Source organism: Loxodonta africana, chromosome 3 (assembly GCF_030014295.1).
Source record: "Loxodonta africana isolate mLoxAfr1 chromosome 3, mLoxAfr1.hap2, whole genome shotgun sequence".
Lineage (NCBI taxonomy): Eukaryota > Metazoa > Chordata > Mammalia > Proboscidea > Elephantidae > Loxodonta > Loxodonta africana.
The window spans coordinates 149,164,751-149,173,223 of record NC_087344.1 but is presented as its reverse complement, the minus strand read 5'-3'; the positions used below and the strand labels follow the sequence as shown (position 1 = coordinate 149,173,223).

The 8,473-nt window shown below is 47.1% G+C and overlaps 1 non-coding gene across 1 annotated transcript; it reads left to right on the top strand.

Annotated features, from left to right (window-relative positions):
• Positions 1–623: 623 nt before the first annotated feature.
• On the top strand, positions 624–787 carry LOC111752914 (U1 spliceosomal RNA). Its single transcript, XR_002787808.1, has one exon. It is a non-coding gene; the product is annotated as a U1 spliceosomal RNA (small nuclear RNA).
• The last annotated feature ends 7,686 nt before the right edge of the window (positions 788–8,473 follow it).

Here is an 8,473-nt window from a genome sequence, read left to right as displayed (position 1 = left end):
CGGTAACACACTTGTCTTGGTCTCCGTAAGGTGCCTTCGGAAAAAAAAAAAGGATTCCGAGGTCAGGGCTAATATCAATTTTTGCTCTATTCTACGTGTTACGAGCCACTCATTATTCCGAGAAAGTTGCACAGGCTCCAGCCGAACGCCCAAGAGGTGTGGGAAGGAGAGGTGAAGAAGCCGCGCAGTCCGGGAGAGACGCGGCTGGGCCAGGGCCCCGGCTCCGCTCGCCGCGTAAACGGTGGCCGTTGGGGCGGGGGAAGGGAGACGTCACTTCTTCCTCCGACTGCCGGCCCGCTCATTGGCCGTCTGGGAGGCACGGGAGGAGGAAAACGCGGGGAGGGGGCGGGCCGTGGGTAGGCGGGAAGAGCGCGGTCGGTGATGTCACTGACGGGGCACTGTCTTATGTAGATAGTGGCAGCGCAGTGGCTGCTGGATCGGCATTGCTGCTTAAACACGTTATGACTGTTTGTGCTGTGGAGCGAATCCAGGTCTGTCCATGAAGTTGTGTGCTGTAGGAGCGTAGGAGGGCTCTGAGGGTCCGGGAGTGAGGCTAGCGAAATGAGCGTCTGCGTAAAGTGTAAGGAGTGCGAGGCTGCGTGCGGGCGGCAGAGGAACAACTCATACTTACCTGGCAGGGGAGATACCATGATCACGAAGGTGGTTTTCCCAGGGCGAGGCTTATCCATTGCACTCCGGATGTGCTGACCCCTGCGATTTCCCCAAATGTGGGAAACTCGACTGCATAATTTGTGGTAGTGGGGGACTGCGTTCGCGCTTTCCCCTGATTTATCTTGTTCTCAAAAGATAGAGTGTTTATGGTGTGTCTTTGGCGGTTTTCGAGTTTTTTTTCGGGGGGAGGGCTTGTGGATTATCATGTGGAGAAAACTGTATGATGAATAAACGTTTTCATAAGACGAAACTCCTGTGCCCCTTAACTAACGGGAGATCCCTTTAAGAGACAGCTGAGGTTCTTTACTGGGTCGTTGGTAACTTTACTCAAAGTTTCTTTCAGAGGTCTCTTACAGTGAAGATGCAGCTAAGTTTCTGGCTTTCAAGAGCACCCAGTGCCATCCAGACGATTCCAACTCATAGCGACCATATAGGACAGAGTAGAATTGCCCCATAGAGTTTCCAAGGAGCTCCTGGTGGTTTTCAACTGCCGACCCTTTGGTTAGCAGCCCTAGCACTTAACCACTATGCCACTAGGGTTTCCACTCTAGGGGGTAAAGTGGGTAGGAGTCCCAATTTAGGGCGTCGGCGGGGCTATCCTCCCTGCGGGCTCCTGGGGGAAGAGCCGTGCTTGTCGGTAGCCCCCCGGGAGTTTGGCTTCTTGGCCTTCCTTGGTCTGCGAGGGGTCTTCCTCACATGGTGTCTTCCTCCTGTGCCTGACCCTCTCTGTGCGTCTCTTCTCTTTTATGAAACACCACTCAGAAAGGATTAGGACTAGGACCCACTCTTCTCTGGTGTTGCTTAACTGATAACTCTCTTCAAAGAGTGGGAGAAAGAAGTGGCAGTCGGCTTCCGTAAAGATTTACAGCCTTGAGAATGAAGAAAACCAAAGACACAAGGGAAAGGTTAGTCCAAAGGCCTGATGGACCACAAATACCACAGCCTGAGTCTAGCACAGCTAGAAGGTGTCCAGCTGCCACCACCGACTGCTCTGACAGGGATCACAATAGAGGGCCCCAGACAGAGCTGGAGAAAAATGTAGAACAAAATTCTAACTCACATACACGCACGCACGCATGCACGCGCGCACACACACACACACACACACACACACACAAGACCAAACTTACTGGTCTGACACACTGAAGAAACACTATGGCAAGGACTAGAAGGCAGGAGGGGACAGGAAAGCTGGTAATGGGGAACCCAGGGTCGAGAAGGGGAGAGTGTTGTCACGCATGGGGTTGGCAACGAATGTCGCAAAACAATGTGGGTATTAATTTTTTTAAGTGAGAAGCTACTTTGTTCTGTAAACCTTTATCTAAAGTACAATTAAGAAAAAAAAAAAAAAACACCAACACCAAAAAGAGTAGACAGGCCTATAAAACAAACAACATATGTGAGGAATGAGCTTTTTAGTTCCATCGAGTATAGAAGACCTAATGGGCAACACCTGCCCCAAAGCAAAGAGGAGAAGGCAGGAAGGGACAGGAAACCTGGACCAATAGACACGGGGAACTCGGGGTGTAAAGGGAAAGGGGGAGAATGCTGACACATTGTGGGGATGGCAACGAATGTCACAAAACAATTTGTGTATAAATTTTTGAACAAGAAAATAATTTGTGCTGTAAACTTCTTCAACCAGTTGTCAATCTGACACAAAGGATCCTTGTCTTTTCCCGAGGAAGAATATACATGAAAGACAAACCTTATCTTCAGCAAGCTTTATTTTGCTTGAGTCAAGCAAAAGGAGTCAGCGGGGATCTAAGCCTCTCCAAATGACTGATGCTAAAAGGGAAGCAAGGCTAGGGCTTATGTGGGTTCGGTGGAGACAACAGAGTAATGAATATTTAGTGGGCTTCTTTGAAGGGGCGGGTACTTCTCAGAATGGTGGTCTATGTTAATTAGGTTGCTCAGGCATCTGGAATCTAAGATGGAACCTGCTGATATTCAAGATGGAGTGCTCTCGGCAGCCCTTGGCGTCGCTTATTATGGGATATAGCACAAGCACACTTGATCTTGGGCACTACATCGCCATCTTCGGGGGGCTAAGAAAGGTCAAACAGCAGTCACTCTGCTCCTCTGTGCATACGGAGCCCGCAAAGGAGGAGGGGACTAGAAAGACACTAAGAAGCAGATAGTAATTCATGGGGTACCCCAGTCCTATCTCATGTTGACAGGGCAGGTTCCTGTTTACCCAACTTCTAGATGGTAATCTTTTTAAAAACTCTTTTGTTCCACCAGCATAGTTAACCCTATCTGTCTCACTTTCACCTAAAACACACACACACACTCTACGGTTTTCTTCTCGATCCTATAAAGCCGCTATGAGTCGGAACTGACCCCACCGCAGTGGGTTTATCTTCAGACAAAGACCTTATTACCCCTAACAAGGTCACGTTCACAGGTACAGGAGTTAGGACTTCAACATATCTCTTCGGGGGACACAGTTCAATCCCTAACGCTAGAGGGAGAGAGAATTCCCATGGCTGAGGCTCTTCTTAATGTCAGTAAAAAATTCCGTCTTTTCACAGCCTGAAGATCCTGAAACAAGTTCTGGTTGACAAGAAAGCATTTCTTCCCCGGGGCTGTTAGTGCCCCCTTCATTTTTAGACACACCTCGTGCAGGGGAATGGCTCTGCCATGGTGTTCTGGCCACCTTGTACACGTCCACATAGGCCAGAACCCAAGTGTCATGGATTGAATTGTGTCCCCCCCCCAACAGGTGTCCACTTGGTTAGGCCACCATTCCCAGTATTCTGTGATTATCCTCCATCATGTGATTGTAATTTTATGTCAAAAGAGGATTAGGGTGGGATTGTAACACCACCCTTACCCAGGTTACATCCCTGATCCAATGTAAACGGAGTTTTCCTGGGGTGTGGCCTGCACCACCTTTTATCTCTCAGAAGGATAAAGGAAAGAGAAGGAAGCAGAGAATGGGGACCTCATACCACCAAGAAAGCAACAGCGGGAGCAGAGCACATCCTTTGGCCCTAGGGTCCCTGGGCCTAAGAAGCTCCTCGACCAGGGGAAGACTGATGACAAGGAATCTTCCTCCAGAGCTGACCAAGAGAGAAAGCTGTCCCCTAGAGCTGACACCCTGAATTTGGACTTGAAACGTACTAGATTGTGAGAGAATAAATTTCGCTTTGTTAAAGCCATCCACTCGGGGTATTTCTGTTACGGCAGCACTAGATGACCAAGACACCAAGTCCTCCGCCCAGGAACACAGAATAGACAGTCTTGTGAGGAGCTGGACCCTTTTCTCATCTGCCTCTCTTGTGGGAGGCCGCCGCTAGACAGTTTTCCTGTCCACCTCCCTGCTTCCAGTGAGGGGTGGGACTTTTCACCTAGCCCTCCTTAGGGCACAGCCACGGGACATAAAACTGCTCAGCTGCAGCGAGGTATTGACTCCTCAGCAACAGAGCTTCCAACTACTTATGTTGCCATCACCTGGCCACCTTTTTTGAGTGTCGACTTAGGACAGGGCCATGAGGAGCTGGCACCTTTGACAACTTTTCCTCTCACTGCCCACGTAAGTAATAAAGGATCGGAACGTAAAAAAAGGATCTTTTTTTTTTTTTTTAAACTGTCTGAATCGGTCATGTCTTGACTCTGCCTTGTCTTGTGCTTAACACCTAGTAGTGACTTTGAGTCTCGCTGAACCTCCGTGCATTGTCGGTGCACCTTAATTCTGTGCTCATGGGGTTATCAAGATTGCTGTATGTAAATGAGCCAGCGAGGAACTGCGGCAGACAGATGTATTGTGCGCGTTTCCTCTACTCACGTGCCCGCTTCCTTGTCTAACTGAATTTCACTTACAAAACACAAGTTCAAATACAAACTTACAAATAATTCCAAGACGATGACAGCAGAACATTAAACCAAGCGTGAGGATCCTTCTGAGTGTGGGGCCCTCGGTGACTGCACAGGCCACATGCCCATGAGGCTGGGCCTGCATGGAGGTCCATGGCCAGGTGTCACTAAGAATTCAAACACCCTCTTCCATCCAGAGAAGAACCAGAACCTATGGAGATGATAGGTGGAGAGTACCTTTGCATACAGCTCTCCCTGTCTTTCAGAGTTTTTCATTACCTAATAATTGTGGTCTCTGACACTATCTGTCATCTCAGTCCAGACTTAGTCAATGACTTTGGGTCTTCTATTTTTTAAATTTACCCAGAACCCACAGTCCTCAGTAGCAGAGACAGGTTCCTCCCCATATGACTTGGAGCTTCAAGAAGCTCCAGCTCCTGTTGACTTAAATTTCAGACCCTCAAGCCACATGAAGACACGCAGAGATTGTTGGTCAGTTGTTGAACAGTCAAAGCATTTTATTTGCTTGTCAGACTTCTGTTCCATTACAATAAATCCCTGCCATTTATATCCATTTCTTGATTGCTTAGCTGGATTCTTTTCCACAGAGAAATTGACATTGATATTGCTGTGGAGTTATAGCTTACAGTGAGGGGAAAAAAAAAAGGAAAGAATGTGGATTCCATCCAGCCCGTGAAGACGTCAGGTGAATTCATTCGATGTCGAAAGAAATTAGCTGTAATCCCTTTATGCATGAGAATTTCACATTTCAAAATCAGCTTAAAAACCTAACAAAAAAGGTGTATGGTAGAAAAAGTGCCAGGATTTGGAGACTGGAACACCAATCTTAGTAAAAGGACAAAGAGTTGAAATCCCTCATTGACCTGAGTGTATAAGAATTGGCTTTCTGGTAGAATCACTGAAAATACCCAGGTCTTAGAAAAAATTTTTTTTCTTTAGATCCTGGGTCTCAGTCTCAAATGTCCCACCAGTAGACTATTGTTTTGTGGCCTTCTCCTGAGTGAATCCACCTGCCAACTACCTACATCTTCCTAGACCCAGAGGGACTAAGAACATGCTCCACCTGCACCAGCCTTGTCACATGCCTTAGGGAAGTCATGGACCTCAACTCAGCACAGGTTTCTCTGTTTGTAAATCACAGGGTGCCTGCAATAGTTTCTGGAGATCCCCCTAGCTCTCTCATTAAGTCTCGGAAGAATTAAGATGGGCTGTGTTTCCTTGGCACTTAGTGGTTTTTTGTGCCCTTGGCCTGAGAGATTGCATTAGGAGATTCCATCACAGCACATAATTTTGTACACCCAGGTGGGGTTGGTTTCTTACTTTTCAGTAGCCAGTTTCCCTGTGTGTGGTATGGGCACCACTGGTAGTACTTGAGATAGTTTTAGGTGGTACAAGGATGAGCGTTTTAATATGAATAAGTATGTATTTAATTCCATATTCATACCCACCATGCATAACAAACACATCAAGCCCACTTTGATGCCTTCTTTGTAGAGATGAGAAAGAGCGCTGGTATCACAAGCCAGGCGGCAAAACTTCACCAAATGCCCTTTACATATCTAAACTCTCCTCGGACTTCTTTCCTTGGGTGACAGCTGGCCTGTTTGTTGTCTTGCTCCCAAGTCCTACATCTATTGCCAGACGACTTCTCCAGATGCCACCCCAACACACCTGTGGTGACATGACATCCTTTAAGTGACCTTTTGCCTTGGTTCTTTGGTAAAACAGCTTGAGAGATTTTTTTTCCCCGCTAAGTCCTGAGGCATTACCTAGGCCCTAGTTGTCTATCCCCAGAGGGTTTGTTACTTTTCATCAGGCTGGCTGACATTTCCTGAGCAAGGTGTAAACAAGTTGAGGTTTGATACTTTTTGTCTGGCCCTGAGTTGCATGAAGTCTGCCTTGTAATAAGTATGCACCTTGCTGGGTTGGTCAATATACCATGCAAACGCAGTGAGTATAGGCTATGCAAGTGGAGTATCTGTAGGCTACTATGCAAATGAAGTGTCTGTGGCCTACCAAGAGGGGACTGTTAATTCATGGCCTCGGTGGGAGGACCATGCCTTGAAACTGAGGAGGCATTTGTGTATATATATATATATACACATTACACCCCACAGAGGTTTTTTAAACAGGAAGGAGCAGAAGGAAGAAAGAAGAGAGAAGCAGAGAGAGAGAGAAAAGAGGTAAAGAACCTCTTAAAAGAGCTGTAACACAGGTCAGGGGCTGTAACAGTGAAGATGGTGACAGGCCTGGAAGGGGCCCAATGGCAGAATCAGTGGTGACAGACAGCAGAGCCAAGAGGAGCCGTGAATGGCTGAAGGAGTTGAGAGAGATGTCCTACACTGAAGAAGGGAGACTTTGCCTACATGGTTCTTGATCCTGATCCTGAGTTCAGCCTGTTGATCCTGATCCCGAATTGTACCTGTTTTACTTCCTTAATAAACCACTAAACCGTAAGTATGTTTCTGTATGGACGTGGGAACAGATCATTGACCCCAGAAGAGAAGTAGAGCGTGCCGTTGGAGGGACGGCTGGTGTCAGAACTGGTAAAAAGTCTGGAGAGTGGAGGTATGTCTGACTGCCAGTTCATGGGAATCAGCTTTGGGCTGATCCTGCTCATTATCCCCCTTGAATTCCGAAAGGTTCTGATGCCGATGCTAGTATTCCCACCTTTTTACAACATCTGTGGCCTCTAAAGCAGCCTCTTTATTTTTCTGGCTCCAGTTTTGAAACAGGCAGTCAGGAAAAGGTTATTAAGGGGTGGGGAACCCTTCCATAATAGCTGTTTTTCAGAAAAGTCCACTCTTGCTACATTTTTGTTACAACTTTTACAGCACTTCATGATTAGTTGAATCCCCAGGTTTCTTGTCTTCTCCTGGCAGGAGGCTAAGGCACAGGCACACTGACTCTGAATCTACGGTCTATATAACCTTCTTGGGGTGGCAGTAGCGAGCCATCTCCATTTGTTCAGGGCTGTGGGCAGTATTCGGAAACCCTGATGGTGTAGTGCTTAAGTGCTATGGCTGCTAACCAAAAAGGTGAGCAGTTCGAATCCACCAGGCACTCCTGGGAAACTCTATGGCGCAGTTCTACTCTGTCCTATAGGGTCGCTATGAGTCAGAATTGACTTGACGGCAGTGGTTTTTTTTTTTATTTTGTTGCACAGTATTTCAGAGCTCTGTGCAAAAACCAATTCACTAAAATTATGTCGACTGAGCATACATCAAAAGACTGAAGATCCTCCCCTCAGTGGTCATACATATACACATACACATACACATACACATACACATACACATACACATACACATACATATACGTCATTCCGTATAAAAGGCGCAAATCTGCCCTGGGTCAGGGAGCTGGCAGCCTTAGGTCACAAGACTATGCCTGTCTCCCACTTTGCAGCTGTGAGTAAAACTTTGTGTTTTTTCGACCCTGTGTCTGGCTGACTTGAATTGGCTAGCCTGCTTGACAAGAACCTAGGAGTTGATGGCTTCAGTTTCCTCTTTCCCCACCCCTTTCCTCAAGGCCTCTCTTGCCTCCTTCATGGGCAGACAGCATTAGCTCTCTCTGTGCCTTGGAGTTGCACCTGACATGTATCAGGAGATTGGAAAATTAGGAAGATTCCTTAAGCTGCCCTCTCTTTCGATGATGGTGGAGACTGTAAATGCTGTTGTTGCTAGTTGCTGTCAAGTCCATTCCTACTCACCACAACCCCAAGTGTGCAGAGTGGAACTGCTCCATAGGGTTTTCAAAGCTGCGATCTTTCGGAAGCAGACTGCCAGATGTGTCTTCCAAGATGCCTCTGGGTGGATTTCAAACACCAGCATTTGGGGTAGCAGTGGAGAGTTTAAGTGTTTTTGCCACCCAGGGCCTCAGGGAATTTAACTAAATAGGACATTATCTTCTCAGTGTCAGAAATAAATTTAGGTTTTTCCTTCTCTGAAAATGCTGAATA